The sequence below is a fragment of the Scyliorhinus torazame genome, chromosome 21 (assembly GCF_047496885.1).
Source record: "Scyliorhinus torazame isolate Kashiwa2021f chromosome 21, sScyTor2.1, whole genome shotgun sequence".
In the NCBI taxonomy this organism is placed as follows: Eukaryota; Metazoa; Chordata; class Chondrichthyes; order Carcharhiniformes; family Scyliorhinidae; genus Scyliorhinus; species Scyliorhinus torazame.
Window position 1 is genome coordinate 43360853 of NC_092727.1, and position 18193 is coordinate 43379045.

Consider the following 18193-nt stretch of genomic DNA (forward strand, 5'->3'; position numbering starts at 1 on the left):
TGGCCCTCGTGTAGTTGTTCCAGGACAAGCTGGCGCATGCTATGCGGGATGACAATGCGGTCCAGTTTTAGAAGAACCCCGTCTATTACCGTCAGATCATCTCTGACATTTTAGAACTGAGGGCATTGGCCCTTGAGCCACCCGTCCGTTAGGTGGTGCATGACACGCTGTAGCAAGGGGTCAGCCGCCGTCTCGCGGCACATTTGGATGAGGCGTTCATCCGTGGCAGGTAGATTGGAGGCCGCGAATGCCACATGGGCGCCAACCTGGCAGACAAATCCCGCTAGGTCACATGGAGTGTTGACTGCCCTGGAGAGAGCGTCAGCAATGATGAGATCTTTGCCTGGGGTGTATACCAGCTGGAAGTCATATCGCCGGAGCTTGAGAAGAATACGCTGGAGGCGAGGCGTCATGTCGTTCAAGTCTTTCTGTATTATATTGACCAGCGGGCGATGGTCAGTCTTGACGGTGAATTGAGGCAGTCTGTAGACATCATCGTGAAACTTAACCACACCGGTCAGAAGGCCCAGGCACTCCTTTTCTATCTGCGCGTAGCGCTGCTCCGTGGGGGTCATCGCACATGACGCATATGCAACGGGGGCCCATGATGAGGCCTTATCACGTTGAAGGAGCACTGCCCCAATGCCGGATTGACTTGCATCGGTCAAAATTTTGGTCTCCTTTGCTGGATCAAAGAAAGCTAAGACCGGGGCCGTGGTCAGTTTTGTTTTGAGTTCTCTCCATTCGCGCTCATGGGCAGGGAGCCATTGGAAGTCTGTCGTCTTCCTGACCAGGTTCCTGAGAGCCGTGGTATGAGAGGCGAGATCAGGGATAAATTTCTCTAAAAAATTGACCATGCCCAGAAATCGGAGGACCGCCTTCTTGTCCTCTGGTGTTTTCATAGCTGTGATGGCAGCTACCTTGTCCGCATTCGGCTGCACACCCAGTTGGGAAATGTGGTCCCCGAGGAACTTGAGTTCCGTCTGATCAAAAGAGCATTTGGCCCTGTTGAGGCGGAGGCTCATGTATACGTCTGAATACGCGCTGGAGGCGACTAACATGCTCCTGCAGGGTGATGGACCAAATAATTATGTCATCGACATAGACGCGAACACCTTCAATGCCTTCCATCATTTGTTCCATAATCCTATGGAACACTACTGATGCAGATATGATCCCAAACTGCATCCTGTTGTAACAATATCTGCCAAAGCGGGTATTAAATGTGCATAGTTTCCTGCTGGATTTATCGAGCTGGATTTGCCAGAATCCTTTTGAGGTGTTGAGTTTGGTGAAGAGCTTGGCGTGAGCCATCTCACATGTGAGCTCTTCGCGCTTGGGAATTGGGTAATGCTGCCTCATGATATTGCGATTTAGATCCTTGGGATCAATGCAAATTCTTAATTCGCCGGAATGCTTTTTTACACATACCATGGAACTGACCCAGTGGGTTGGTTCCGTGACATTGGAAATCACTCCTTGGTTGTGGAGGCCCTGCAGCTGCTGCTTGAGGTGGTCCTTAAGGGGTGCTGGGACCCTGCGAGGTGCGTGCACCACAGGCGTGGCATTCGGTTTTAATAAAATCTTGTAGGTGTACGGGAGCGTGCCCATGCCCTCGAAGACGTCATGGTACTGGCTGATAATGGCGTCGAGCTGCGCCCTGAAGTTTTTGTCTTGAAAGGCAGACTCGTCAGCAGGAGAGAGAGAATGAACTCTCGGAACTAGGTTCAACAGCTTGCATGCCTGTGCGCCAAGCAGGGAGGCTTTCGAGGCACCCACGATTTATAAGGGAAGGATGGCTTTGCATGACCTGTGCACCACTTCAAGTTGGTACGAGCCGCTGGCAGCAATGGCATTGCCATTATAATCTAATAGCTGGCAGGCTGATGGGAAGATGGCTGGTTTGACACGAAGGCTTTGGAGGCCAGACCGCGCAATGAGATTGGCGGAGGCACCAGTGTCCAGGCGGAATCGTATTTGGGACCGGTTGACCGTCAGGGTGGCACACCACTCATCGTCTGGATCGATGCTGTATACCGATAGAGGCTGGATTCCTTGCTTCGGGGACACCCTGTTTTTTGTAACGATACCGACTCGAAAAGGCGCCTTCAGGTCCGTAATGTAGGTCTGCATTGGACTCAGTGACCGTGGGTTGAATGGCCCATACATTCCTGCGAGGCTGGCTGGAGCAATATGAGTTGGCAGGCTGAGCTGATCTGCATAAAGCAGCATAGTGGCCAGGTTTGCCACATCTCAGGCATCGTCGGTATTTGGCAGGGCATTGGTGCTTTAAGTGGGCGGAGCCACAGTTGCCGCACGTTGTAGCGTCAGTACGTTCACTGCACCACCGCGCATGCGTGGTGCGGTCGTATGTGGTGCACGCCTGCGCAGTACATTCGTCGACATCGCCGTCCCCTCGTTCAGTGCGCACAAGTGTGGGAGTCCGCGAAAAGCGCGCAAAATGGCCGCCCTCATCCAGGCTGAGGCCCTGGAGTTGCTCGATTGCTTAGACCCGTTCTGCCTCGTGGGGACCTTGCCGCGCCGTTTCAGCCACTTGGATGTGGGAATACCGACTAGTGGCGTGTTCATGTAGCACGCAGGCCTCGATGGCGGTCGCTAGAGTGAGCTGCTTTACCGTGAGGAGCTGCTGGCGTAGGGGGTCCGACTGAACACCAAAAACGATCTGGTCGCGTATCATGGAGTCGGAGGTGGGCCTGTAATTACAGGACTGCGCAAGGATGCGGAGGTGGGTGAGAAAGGATTGGAAAGGTTCATCCTTACCCTGCAAACGCTGTTGGAATACATAGCGCTCGAAACTTTCATTCACCTCTATGTTGCAGTGAGTGTCAAACTTGAGGAGGAAAGTCTTGAATTTTGATTTATCTTCATCATCAGCCAAGGTGAGAGAATTGAAAATGTGGATGACATGTTCGCCGGCCGTGGATAGGAAGAGGGCGATCTTCCTGGTGTCTGAGGCATCTTCCCGGTCTGTGGCTTCAAGGTAGAGCTGGAAGCGTTGTTTGAATATCTTCCAGTTGGCCCCCAGGTTACCGGTGATGCGGAGCGGCGGCGGCGGCGGGTGGACGCTGTCCATTTTGCAGGATGACTGTATGCTGGTGGAAGGCAGATCACTTGCAGGTAGGTCTAAGAAGTTCTGATATCCCTCAACTCCTGGTATCATGATGTGTTGGGTGCTCTGGATCCGTGGAACACATACAGGCCACCAACACTTAAAATAGTGCAACACTATTTTATTAAGTTAGAAACTGTTGAACATACTTTCACTGTGGGTTAACACGATGTTAGATTAAACTAAAGACCTATGCCTGTCCTAACCAGCCTATGCACTCAGCACATGGTGAAGATCTGTGCTGTAAGCTGTAAGCTCTGTCCTTCTAGAAGGCTGCATCCCGAATGAGCGGGAACTCTGATGCCCCCTGTCTTTATAGTGAGTGTGCTCTAACTGGTGATTGTCTGCGGTGTTGTGTATGTTGATTGGTCTTGCTGTGTGTCCATCAGTGTGTGTGTATCTGCACCATGATATACTGGTGTATATTATGACAACTTCCTTGTTGTGATTATCGCGAGTCTAAAAACCAGGGGATTCATTTTGCATTTCAAGTGAAGAAAATTGTGGGGAATCGAGATGATCCAAACTATCTCAAGGACATTACCGACCAGCATGCAAATACAAAGCGATATAATTAATATCATATAAAAATTCTAATAACAATACCCTCCCTTGTGCAATAGCAGGGTCTGTTTAATTACTGTTCTTCTAAACTCAGCTCTTCAGTTCACTCTGCACGTTGGTGCCTTACATGAAAATGTGTTCGTATTTTGTCACTTGATGCTCACTGCATCCCAATTTGCTGTTTCCATGGCAAACTAAGTTCAACCGTTAATTTACTTGAAAAATTATTTTTGAACAACGTAACAGATGACCTGAATCTTCCAGTTCGAATTCAGAGTATAGGCCCCGTGGACAACAATCGTCTTCACGTTTCAAATCCTCTATGTGAGAGCAAGGACTCTCAGAGAAAGTCAACTAGAGAATTTGCCCTTCTACTCTCAAACACTGTTAAATTGTCTTTTCTCACACTACTGCCAAATCATCTGCTAGACAAACGCAAGGGAATTTTACAAGAATAATATCAGGGGGAAGAACAAAAGAACTAGAAGCAGGAGTAGGCAATTCAGCCCCTCGGGTCTGCTCTGCCATTCAATAAAATCATTTATTTTAAAAAATGTTGTGACCCAATTCATTTTTTCCAATTAAGGGGCAATTTAGCGTGGCCAATCCACCTATCCTGCACATCTTTGGGTTGTGGGGGTGAAACCCACACAAACATATGGAGAATGTGCAAACTCCACACGGACAGTGACCCAGGGCCGGGATCGAAGCTGGGACCTTGGTACTGTGAGGCAGCAGTGCTTACCACTGTGCCACCATGCTGCCAGCATTCAACACAGTCGCGGCTGATCTCATCTCAGCCTCAACTCCACCTTCCTGCCCATTCTCCATAACTCTTCAAATCATTACTAATTTAAAATCTGTCTAGCTCCTCCTTAAATGTACTCAATGTCTCGGCATCCACCGTGCTCTGAGGTAGGGAATTCTATAAATTCATGACCCTTTGCGAGAAGTAATTTTTCTTCATCTCTGTTTTAAATCTGCTACCCCTTAACCTTAAACTATGACCTCACTTTCTAGGTTATCCTGCACAAGGAAGCATCCACCCTACATCTACTTTATCAATACCTTTTGTCATCTTAAACACCTCAATTAATTTCCGTGCATTTTTCTAAACCCGAGAGAGTATAGGCCTAAGCTGCTCAAATTCCCTTCATAAGACAGATCCCAGGAGTGGGATTCTCTGAGCCACCGCGCCAAAATCATGCTCGGCACGGGGGTGGAGAACAGGGCGTCAGACCCGTGATCGGGTTCGATGCCTTCCGACAGGTCGCACAGTTAAGGACCATGTTCACGATGTCCTGGCTGATCCCAGGCCAGTAGACAGCCTGCCTGGCTCTGCGTCTGCACTTTTCCACACCCAGGTGGCCCTCATGGATTTGACGGAGCACCAAGCTCTGGAGACTGTGTGGAATTAAAATCTGGTCCAGTTTGAGGAGGATACCATCAACCACCGTCAGGTCGTCCTTTACATTGAAAAATTGAGGGCACTGCCTTTTTTGCCAGCCATTGGCTAGGTGTTGCATAACACGCTGCAAGAGGGGGTCTTTGGCTGTCTCCTCACGGATACGAATCACCTTCTCATCAGATGCCGGGAGACTGCTAGCACACAGCTGCACCTATGACTCAACCTGTGACTCAATTTGCCGGATGACGTTCGGTGGTTCACTAGGCACGGTGATGGAGTGGGACAGTGTATCGGCAATGATGAGCTCCTTGCCAGGCGTGTAGACCAGGTCAAAGTCGTGCCTTCTGAGTTTGAGGAGGATGCGCTGAAACCAAGGCGTCATGTCATTAAGGTCCTTATGGATAATGTGGACCAGGGGCCTGTGATCCGTCTCGACTGTGAATGTCGGCAGGCCTTAGTCGTGAAACTTGAGAATGCCAGTGAGAAGACCCACGTTGGAGGATGTCGTCTAATAAACCCGCTGCACCAGGTTTAGCTTTTTGCAGGCATGTGCGCCCAGTAGGGATGCCCTGTCCAGCTTGACAATTTCAAACCTTAGCCGTGCATAGGTACTCCGGTTGGAGATGAGTAGATGGCAGGACCCCAGTGCCGTGATGGCATTACCGTTATAGTCCAGGAGCTGGCAGGCAGCTGGAAGGGCCTTGGGGGGGCTTCTTGATGTGTTTGAAGTCTGCCTGTGAGAGGAGGTTGGCAGAAGCACCTGTGTCCAGCTTCAACTGGATGGAGCAGCGGTTGACCTGCATCACCGCCCGTCATTCATCCTCCGAATCCACAGCGAGAAAGGACTGAATGCGAGATGAGTTAGGTGTGGCACATTCACATGTGGCAATGATGCCCACTCAGTAGGCGGACTCCAGGCACTTGTCCTCTGGACCCGTTGCACTGCCAGAATCAGAATCCTGCAATCGTCGTTGCACATTCTGGACGCGCCGTCGTCGGAATTGGGAGCGCTGTCCTCTGACTGGTGGTGCAGACCTGCACAAGGCTGCATATTGTACAGGCTTCCCGCAGGTTAAACATCGCCTGTCTCTTGCAGGGCAGTGCCCCTTTAAGTGGGCATTGCCGCAGTTCGGGCACGGCATGACGTCGGCATCGTGACGCGGTGTACGTCGTCGCACATGCGCAGTGCGGTCGGCAGATGTCTGCACCTGCGCAGTATGGGTGTCGGCCGCTTCGTTATCCCCTTCGCATGCGTGGGACTCCGGGAAAAGCGCGCAAGGTGGCCACTGTATTCAATGCTGAGGCGCTGCATCCGGGAGATGGCCTGTCGTGGGAGGCAAGTTTCTCATTTTCAGCCGATTTGTATTGGGAATACCGATATTTTGCATGCTCATGCACTGCACATGTTTCAATTGCGACTGGCAGGGTCATGTGCTTGATTTTTAAGAGCTGCTCTCTCAGAGGATCAGAGTGAACTCTCAACACGATTTGGTCTCTGATCATGGAGTCAGCAATATCACCAAAGTAGCAGGACAGCGCTAGCAGGCAGAGGCTAGTTAAGAAGGCATTGAAAGATTCATCTTTACCTTGAAGACGTTGTTTGAATATGTAGCGCTCGAAGATTAACGGGCAGCACGGTAGCATGGTGGTTAGCACAATTGCTTCACAGCTCCAGGGTCCCAGGTTCGATTCCCGGCTGGGTTCACTGTCTGTGCGGAGTCTGCACGTTCTCCCCGTGTCTGCGTGGGTTTACTCCGGGTGCTCCGGTTTCCTCCCACAGTCCAAAGATGTGCAGGTTAGGTGGATTGGCCGTGATAAATTGCCCTTAGTGTCCAAAATTGCCCTTAGTGTCCAAAATTGCCGTTAGTGTTGGGTGGGGAACTGGGTTATGGGGATAGGGTGGAGGTGTGGGCTTGGGTAGGGTGCTCTTTCAAAGAGCCAGTGCAGACTCGATGGGCCGAGTGGCCTCCTTCTGCACTGTAAATTCTATGATTTCATTGGTGTCCACTTCACAGTGACTATCGAACTTGTCCAGGATGGTCTGAAACTTTGTCTTGTCCTGGCCTTCGGTGAAGTTAAACGAGTTGAAGAGTTTGATGTCTTGATCACCCGCTGTTGAGAGGAGAAGCGCCATCTTTCTTGCATCAGACACATCCACGAGGTCTGAAGCTTCGATGTACAGCAGAAACATTTGCTTGAATATCCGCCAGTTGGCACTGAGATTGCCGGAGGTCCTGAGCTGGTGAGGAGCCTGAATCTTCTCCATGTTGCCGGTATACATTTGCTGGTCGTCACGGAACGGACTGAGGTAAGCCACCGTAAATTAATAGTCCCCTGGTATCATGTCATGTTAGGTACACTGGTCTAACACTGGCTGCAACTGGATGCAGCTTAGATCAGAAAGATACTCTAGACATTGAAGTTAGTTAAATCAGGTTTCTTGAACTAATAGTACAGTTCTCTGTGAGTTCAACTCTCTGCTAACTTACGCGTGGTTACTTTGACTGAACTAGACTAGCTCTTAGACACGTGGTGGAGGTGTGAGATTGTAACAACACCCTTGACTGACTCTCTAGATGTTCATCAGTGGAACGAGGCGGCGTGTGAGTGCCTCATGTCTTTTATCGTCAGATCCCACCCCTGAGTGTCCTGCCTGCTTATTGGTCATGTCCTGTTCTCTGTGTCCATTAGCTGTTTGTCTGTATATCATTATGTGCGTGTGTGTGCCTGCATATCATGACATCCGGGACCCCATGACTTATCTTTTAAAAGGTCCTGTGACCACATCTGGCCACTGTAGTTTTGTGCCTGACTCGGTACAACCAGATTGGTCAACAATTCTCACGGGAAAGACGTCCCTTAAAGGGTGGATGGAAGTCTCGCCCGCTCACTGCCAATCAATGTTCAAATGAGCATTAAATAGCAATGGGAGTTAGAGAGTTGGGGGTTACCCATTAGGTGCTGACTCTCCGGATGGCGAGTGCGGATCGCTCGCCATTGTTAAAATTCTACCAATGTGTCAGCGAGAGTTGCAAAAGTTAAAAGAAAATAATATTTTGTCTTTCATTTTAACATGCTTGTTAACTGCCCAAAGACTATAACAGGTGGGATTTTCCGGTCCTTCCCGCTGGTAGCATCCTCTGGTCCCGCCGAAGGTCACCCCCTTTGGTGGATTCCCTGGCAATGTGGCCAGCGAACAATGCAAATGGCCATTGACCTCGGCAGCACCAGAACATCCCACTGGCAGCCAACAGCGCGCCTCCTCCGCCACGAAAACGTCTCAAGGGTGGACCAGAAAATCCCAGCCTATGAAATGACTCTTAAAATCAAACAACTTAATCGAAATCCATTTGAAAGATGATCGTGGACAGCATAAGTAATACATAAAGCATGGCCAGGGTTCTCCAAACTCCCGGCCATGTGTTGACGCCAGTGTCAAAACTGGCGCGAGCGACGACGGGGTCAACGGGCCTTCAGGCCCAGTCATTCTCCCCTTCCTCGGGGGCTAGAGCAGCGTCGGAGTGCTGTGCCCTGCTCCGTCGCCAAAAGCCGCCCCTACATGGCCGGCGCGGGTCTGGGCATGCATGCAACGGTTGGGGCAGGTCCGCGCATGCGCGCCGCGGCCGTCTCCGCGTCGGCCCCTCGGCCAACATGGCGGAGCCCTACTGGGGCCCGGCGCGGAGGAACATAGGCCCCACCCGGATTAGCGCGCCCGCCGATAGGTTGCCCCCGATCGCAGGCCTGGCCACCGTGGAGGCTCCCCCCGCCCACCCCACCAGGACGGCCCCCGCAGCCAGAACGCCGAGGTTCCGCCGGGTAGGACCATACACGAACGACGCCGGTGGGACTTGGCGGGCATTCGGCCCGTCGAGCACAGAGAATCGCTACGGGGACGCTTTCAACTGCCCCCGACTGGCGCTGCAGCAACCGCGCCAGCACGTTTGGCAGCGATTCTCCGATCGCGTCGGAGTGGCGTGGCAGGATTTGCGCGCCCCCCGGTGATTCGCCGACCCGGCGCGGCCTCGGAGAGTCCCGCCCCTAAGTTCTATTGAGCTTATTGAGCTTTGCAACTGCGGATTATAAGTTCAAAAATAAACCTTATTTGTTTACTGAGAACGATAAAACTTTCTGGTAGGGATAAACAGGGCAGATGAAGATCAGGGGCTGCTTACCCCACCCCGCCGCGCCACATTTCTGTTTCAGCCCGCCAGCGGGATGCTCCGTTACGCCGGCTGGTCAATGGGGTTTCCCATTGTGGGGCAGCCCCACACCATCGGGAAACCCCCGGGCTCTGTCCCGCCGGCGGAGAATCCAGCCCCAGATGTTTCCCTTGGTTTGAGGGGGTGTCTCAAACTGGGGCACACAATTTCAAAATAAGGGGGAAATCACTGAGGACCAAAATTAAGGGCGGCACGGTGGCGCAGTGGTTAGCAATGCTGCCTTACGGCATCGAGGACCCGGGTTCAATCCCAGACCCGGGTCACTGTCCTTGTGAAGTGTGCACATTCTCCCCGTATCTGCGTGGGCCTCACCGCCACAACCCAAAGATGTGCAGGGCAGGTGGATTGGCCACATGGAATTTCCTCTTCATTGGAAAAAAATGAATTGGGTACTTTAAATTTAATTTTAAAAAAGGACGGAAATGGGGAAATGTATTTGTACTCAGAGGGCTGTGAAACCTTCGAATTCTCCACCCCAGAGAGAAGTGGAAGATCAGTCATTTGAATTTGTTTAAAGCAGGCACTGACAAATTTCTAAACACCAATGATATAGAGGGATATGGGGATTGTGTGGGGAAAAGCCGTGACAGTATTGGACGCCAGAGCAGGCTTGATGGGCTGAATGGCTCCTGCTCCGATGTTCCTATTTTTTGTACTGTGGACTTAGTACTCATAGTCCTTAAGGATCATTGGATATTTGCCATTTAACAACACTGATAGCTGTGATTTGTTGATGGGAATTAAACTCAGCTATCCCTACAGCCATTTTGCAGTTATTCTGAAATCTCCAGAGATTCTCTCCAGCAACTATTTCTTCATGATTTAACTTAAAAGGAAAAACAAATAAAATATTCCCTCTTCATTTTGTTTTTTTTAAAGCATTTACATCACCAAGTATGTTTAGATTTTGGCATGGGTCACCAAGTTAGGTAAAATTGTCAGTTTCATTACTTGGACATTGATAGTGAAAAATTATAATCAAGTAGAATCATTCACTCCCACTTTGCTTTCATCCACCCCCTTCCCCCGCAATTGATCTTCCTTTTTATTCGATCATTCTCTAAACTTACTACAAAGACTGTAACCACTGGGGGATTTTTCCACATATTTCACTTCAGCAGCTTTTAATGAATGCCACAAATCACACAACTTAATCTTTGGAAACTCCAGGTTCCTGACTCTCATTTCATAGCGGTGTCATAGCCTCAAATCTCATTATTCCTCCAAGAGGTTCGTTCATACTCCAAGCAGAATTGCGTTGGTGATAGCTGTGAGGATCAGCAGAGTTAACCACCAGTGATTACTCACATCTGCATTAAAGCACTGGCATAATGCAGAGACTCATTAGAAACCCATGTGTCATTAATAAATATATGTAAATTGTAAGATGAGTCATTATAATGTCTTTCTAAAAGGGCTCCAGTCAGCCTCTGCTACTTGATCCTAGCTTCAATGCACATTCGCAGACCTCAATTTGCCAACCATCGGCTACTAACTGTTTGAATGCAGGAAGGAAGATGGGGAACCTTCCAGAAATGGGTGAGGGTAGGGGAGCCCATTTGAGATAATGATGCCAAGCCACATACGCACTTGAAATATGGCTTCATTATCTTTCGTTGCCTTGACATCTCTTTCTCAGTGACTCATTTTGCTGATTATTTGGCAAAGTAATTAGCAAGTTTTGAAATACTGAATTTCGTAGAATATTCCCAAAGGTGTAGATTTTCCTCTCATGGTGAATAAATGGTTAACTCAGTTTTCAACTCATTTTAATGGACCCAAATCAATTTTGCTGTAGCTTTCAGGAAAACCAATCAATCCTGCACATGTAATAAGTTGTGTTTAAATCACCTCTTCTTCTATGAATCACAGATTGTGCTGTGATTTTGTTAAAGTTTGTTTTAACGTAAAAGATACATATTGGTCACTCATGGGGTGAAGTATCTTTTCCTTACAGTCTTACAAATGGAAAATTGTTTGAGGTTTCTTGTCAGGTATCCTAACAAAAGTTGTGGTCTGGTCCGGTATCCTAACAATCACCGTGATAAGCTACCTTATTCACTTGAAAGCTGCACTTCTCTCTCTTTAACCTCACTCCAGCATTCCAGAATATCCAGGTTGGATAAATGCTTCTCCTCTGTGCCTCCCGTTATCAAAACATTGTCTAAGTAAACAACTACTTTTAGTACATTTTACACCAGACTCTCTAATGTAGACTGAAAAATGGCACAAGCTGACAAGACCCCAAAATGGGCATATTGAAATAGCCCTTTGTGCATATTAATGGTGACAACTTCTCTAGAAGCATCATCCAGTTCCAGTTACTGGTACATGTGACTAATGTCTAGCTTGGTGCCTGTTAGACCCCCCAGCCAACTTCGCACATAGGTCCTCTATTTTGGGGATGAGGTACAGGTCTAATTTTTGCCTGGTTCACTGTCAAACTTTTAGTCTCAACAGATGAAAATGGTCTTGTCAGGCTTGACTCCCAAATGGAAGGTGCTAGTGTGGGCATGGGTCAGACGTCATATGATGTGGCGCACCGGAGCTCATTACAGTGCGGGTTGTCATCATCCTCCATCCCATGGACCAGACCCACTGCCAACCCAGTGTCCCCAGCTCGTAGCGCCGCAGATATGTATCATGGAGGAGGTATGAGGACAGCACGGTGGCGCAGTGGGTTAGCCCTGCTGCCTCACGGCGCCGAGGTCCCAGGTTCGATCCCGGCTCTGGGTCACTGTTCATGTGGAGTTTGCACATTCTCCCCGTGTTTGCGTGGGTTTCGCCCCCACAACCCAAAGATGTGCAGGATGGGTGGAGTGACCACGCTAAATTGCCCCTTAATTGGTAAAAGATTAATTGGGTACACTAAATTTATTAAAAAATAAAAATACAAATGGAGGAGGTGTGCATGCGAGTGATTTGGTGGTGTGGGAGGTGAGGGGGTATGGGCCTGTGATGGTGGTGTCCGTGCCCCTGGCCAGCAATCCCCCTCCCCTTCCTAGTCGGCGAACCATGTCGCGATGAGGGCATCCCGTGCGCGCTGGCCCTGGCGATGGGCGTTGTGCGGCCTCCTGTGCCTGCCTGGGCCCCATGTCCTGCTCATCGTCCACCTCCCCCACATCCTCCTCATCGGATGGGGCCTGCCCTTCCTCCTAATCCTCCTCTTCCAGCACATCGCCCCTCTGCTGTGTTATATTGAGGAAGACGCAGCAGGTCACCATGATGCAGGCGGCCCTCCCAGCCTCATACTGGAGGGCCCCTCCAGAACAGACCAGGTACCTGAAGCGCATTTTTAGGATGTCGAAGCACCGCTCGACCACAACTGTGGTCGCTGTAAGGGTGTCATTGTATCAGGTCTCCACATCGGTCTGTGGCCTCCAGGTAGACGTCATCAGCCACGACCGCAGCCTATAACTGGAACGACCCCGTCGCATAAAAATTGAGGGTGACCATCACCTTGACGGTCACTGGGAGCAGGTGTCCTCCCCCACACCCCCCGCGGTGCCAGGTGTGCCATGATCTGTCAGTTGTGTCTCACAGTCCCTCTGCTCATCTGCTGTCTCTGTCTGCATGCCCGGTCCAGCAGGTACTCGAATGACATGCGGTTGCAGTACACGTGGAGCCTCATGCAGTGCCTCCTTGGCACCTCATCCTCCTCGTCGGCCTGTTGGACAGCTGGCCCTTCAGCCAGTGTGGCAGCCACCTGCCCCTTGTCATGATATGCAAACATGCAGCTAATGAACACATAGAATAGGACACAACCAATGAGCAGTCAGGACACTCAGGGGTGGTCTCTCACTATAAAAGGGATGAGGCACTCACACCCCGCCTCTTTCCACAGGCCAACATCTACAGAGTGAGACAGGGTGTATCCTCAGCATCACACCCCAGCACGTGGCTTCGAGCAAGGCTGGTTCAGTTAGACTGAGTTACTACATTTAGATTAGCAAAGAGTCGAACTCATTGAGAACTGTGCTAGTAGTTCAATAAAACACATTGAACTCACTTCAAAGTCTGGAGCATCTTTTACTCAAGACTGTATCAAGTGGCAGCTTGTGTTATTCCAAATTACATAACACAACATGATACCAGGAGTCATCTAGTTAGTTCAACGCAACAAGATCCGTGACGACCAGCGAATGTATACCGGCACAATGGAAAAGATTCTGGCTCCTCACCAGCTCAGGACGTCCGGCGATCTCAGGGCCAACTGGCGGACATTCAAGCAGAAATTTCAGCTTTACGTCGAAGCATCAGACCTCAATGCACGTCTGAAGTCTGCCTGTGAGAGGCGGTTGGCAGAGGCACCTGTGTCCAGATTGAACTGGATGGGGCAGTGGTTGACCTTCATCACTGCTCGCCAGTCTGATGCACGGTAGATAGCTCTTTTCCTCACCACAGCGGGTGATCACGCCTTGGAAATATTCAACTCCTTTCACTTCGCCGAAGACCAGGAGAAGACAAAGTTTCAGACCATCCTGGACAAATTTGACAGCCACTGTGAGGTGGAAACCAACGAAATCTTCGAGTGCTATATATTCCAGCAACGATTACAAGGTAAAGACGAAACCTTCAACTCATATTTAACTAACCTTAGACTGCTAGAGCAATCCTGCAACTTCGGTGATATAAATGACTCCATGATCAGAGACCAAATCATTTTTGGAGTTCACTCTGATCCTCTGAGAAAGCAGTGTAGCGCAACAATTACTCACGAGTTGAGAAGTGATGAAGTCAATGGAGGCTTTATTAAGCAAGACTTGTTCCCAGCAGCTCAGTTACAGAATGCGGCTGCTGGGAGAACCCGGGCTCTTATACTCCGCTTTGCTGGCTGGAGCCAGCAGGCGGCTGATCCAACCAGGACCCAGTGTCTGTCTGCCAATAGCCTCTCGGCTACACAGGTACCGTACTACCCCGAATACATACCACCACAAGCAGTGACTGAAAATCAAGCATATGACCCTGCCACTCGCAAGTGAAACATGCACAGTGCATGAGCACGCTGAAAAACTACACAACGGCAGAAAATGATAAACTAGCCTCCCACGAGGCAGAGAGTGTGCAGGCCATCTCGCGGATGCAGCACCTCAACATTGACAAAAGTGGCCATTTCGAGTGATCTTCCCGGGGCCCGACGCATGCGTGATGCAAATGGGGTAATGAAGCGGCCGAATCCCACACTACGCAGGTGCAGACGTCTGAGAACCGCACTGCACATGTGCAACGACGCACGGAGCGTCAGGACTCGGACGTCATGACATGTTCGAACTGTGGCACTGCCCATTTAAAGAAACACTGCCCTGCACGAGGCAGACGCTGTTTAAACTGTGGGAAGCCAGGCCACTATGCAGCCCTGTGCAGATCTTCCCCCACCAGTCAGGAGCCAGCACTCCATGGGAGAAAACCCATGGAGACACATGGAGAAAGTGCAAACTCCACACAGACAATCACCCGAGGCTGGAATTGAACCCGGGATCCTGGAGCTGTGAGTCACCAGTGCTAACCACTGTGCCACTTGGACTTGTTTGGCATCTCACCAGCTACAGCCCACAAGTGCATCTGTGAGGTCACCAATGCCCTGTTTTCCCAGACAGCGAACTGTATAAACTTTGACATGGACCATAGAATCATAGAATCATAGAATTTACAGAGCAGAAGGAGACCATTCAGCCCATCAAGTCTGCACTGGCCTTTGTAAAGAGCACCCTTAAGCCTATACCTCCACTCAATCCACGTAACCCAGCCTAATCTTTTGGACACAAAGGTAAATTTAACATGGCCAGTCCACCTAACCTGCACTTCTTTGGACAGTGGAAGGAAATCGGAGCACTCGGAGGAAACCCACGCATCAGCAACTGTGTGGTGCTCACCAGATTGTGTCACAGAAACCTGACCACTACTGTTGCCCACCGAGGTGTGTGTCTCTGCGCTGGTGGAAGGTGGGGATGACAGCTGTGCCGCGAATTCAAGTCACGCCAGTCCACAATCATTGCGTTACCAAAATGCCTCTTTATGGCAAATTAGAGACGTTTAATCCTAACTCCGAATATTGGATTCAATCTGTTATATACTGTTGAATGTCTACAGTACTTTTTCCAGGCTAATGAAATAGGGGGACGGAGAAGAGAAAGATCATGGTGACTCTGCACCATGGCTTAATGGGAAACATGGCCAAGTTAAGGGAACACTGAAGAATGATGGGAAATGTGACCAAATTACAAGAGACATTGCAATTTCACAGACATTTAAACTCATCATGGGAAGTGCAGGATTGCAACAGGATGTAACAGCAGGGAATTTTTGACCTCAAAGACAAAGAATATCAGCCTGAGGTACCGGAGATGCGACATGAAATAAATGGCTGCAAACAAGCACCCATCGCATGGGAAACAAAAAGTAATGGGTATGAAGTGGAGCAGGCCATAAACATTAGCATTTGCTCAGATCTGTTCGAACAAAGGGTGGTGGTCATCAGCTGCATGCAGGAGTGCAAGTGAGTGGTTAGACACACAGTCCCAAGAAAGATATAAAAGTAGTCACAGAATTGGATATATCATCAATAAACTGCAGGATGAACAATCGAGAACGAACTTCAAGCCTCTAGCTTGATGACAAAGTTTCATCCCCATTTTGTGACTGGCCAGTGTGACTAGGTGGGGAAGTCTCCACAAGTTCACAAAGCGTTATTGTCTGTTTTAAACTTGTGCTTAAGACCTTGCAGCAATAGTGAAAGAAGGTAGAATAATTGAAGTGTTTTATTTACAGTGTGTGATAAAACCTTTCTTGTGGTAGCAGTGATAAACATTGGAATTTTTATACCTTTTTAATAAAGAAGAGATTTGATTCAAAAGTAAAAAGTGTTGTGTCTATCAATCAAACAGAGTGGGCTTTCTTCTCCCGGTTACATCATGCTACTTACAACCGGTGGAGTCCAAACAGAATTTAATCAGGAGTTTGACATCTCCAGACACCCCTGATACATTGGGCAGGATTCTCCGTTGGGATTCTCCATTTGCCAACTGCAAAATTGCGAAACGCGATTGTCGTGTTGGGTGTTCTGGTTTACAAACAAGCCAACAATGCTGGAAGTGGTGTAACGCTATTTTATTAACTGTTCAACTATGCTAACATACTGTAAACGTGGGTATAAGCAATACCAGCTTAACTGTGGATTCTTTCCTATCATTAGCTATGGTGAGGCACTCAGCACATGGTGAATGTCTGTGATGCAGGCTGTGAGCTCTGTGCTCTGAGCTTGCTGCTGCTAGAATGAGCGGGAACTCTCCTGTCCCCTGTCTTTATAGTGCTTGTGCTCTCACTGGTGATTGGCTGCGGTGTTATGCATGCTGGTTGGTCCTACTGCATGTCCATCAGTGTGTGTATGTGATTGCACCATAATGTACTGATGTATATTATGACAGCGATTCGATGGAGAATAACTTCAGACGCCAAAATCGTGGTAGGCACCGGTTGCACGCTAAATCAGGATGCTCTGGCACACCGAAAATGGCATAAATGTGCCGCTCGCCATGCGGGGTAAAAGTACAGTAGGCATATCATTATGCCTGACACCCGATGCTCCGGGGCCTACGATGGGCCGAGTTCCCGACAGCGTCACTCACTTATGGTTATAAAAATCGTGAACCTGGTGTCCTGGCTGCTGAGTGAAAGAGGAGGGAGGAAATGGCGTGGAGTGACTGCAGGCTGCTTGCCCGGACACCAGCTGTGCTGGCTGCGGCTGGAGGGCTCGTGCCAGGGCCTGGGGAAGGGGGGAGGGGCGGGGGGGGGGGGGGAGGGCCCGCCATGCAGCCGGAGTACACCACTACGGGACTGACCGCTATCACAGCGGCCATCTTGCTGACCCATCCCTGGTTCTACACAGTGACACCGGCCGTACGGGTGTGCCCCCCGCAAAACCCCCCCTTGGCTCCCAGCTCCCCGCACAACCGGTATACACCCACCGGGGGATCACCCAGGGCCACAGTCAAGGCAGCCTCCAGTAAGTGCAGTGCCAGCCAACAGTGCCCCTGGCAGCAGGGATGGGTGCCACGACCGGGGGCGCCGACGGGGCCGGATACCGACGGGGCAGGGAGAACATGCTTGGGCGGGGCCCACAGTGCTAACTGGGGCCACCATGTAGTCCACGGAACCGGGATGGGCACGGGAGTATGCGCCATGCTAACATGTTGGCTTTCATCCCCTGCAGGCAATGGCATTCGGACACCAACCCGCGATGGTGGCCACTGTGGTGAGGCTGCAGCCCTGAAAGATGCCCTGCGGCCGCGTGAGCGAGCGGCATCGGCTCAGAGAGGAGGAGAAAGCTGCAGCAGAGAAGTGGGCAGTGCCCACCCATGGGACATGTGGGTATTACTGATTCAAACAAAGCTGGTAGGTAGGGCTAGTGAAGTGTTTGCATCACTACCGCAGGAGGTATCTGGGACATATGAGGAGGAGAAAAAAATCCATCTTAGGTGCATATGAACTCATGCCTGAAGCCTACAGACAAAAGTTTAGAAATATAAGGAAAGAATTTGGTCAAACATACATGGAGTTTGAAAGGATCAAACAGAGTAATTTTGATAGGTGGATAAGGGCTTTAAAAATAGACCAAACGTATGAAGCTCTCAGAGAAATTATGCTTTTGGAGGAGTTTAAAAATTCAGTTCCTGATGTAGTGAGAACTCATGTGGAAGAGCAGAGGCTTAAAACTGCGAGATTAGCAGCAGAAATGGCAGATGATTATGAATTAGTTCATAAATCAAAGCTTGGTTCCGACATCAGTTTCAGCCTGTAAGGGGTAGAAACTGGGGACATGAGAAATACTCAAGTGGTAAAGGTAAAGGTGATCTGATGGTAGATAATAAGGGG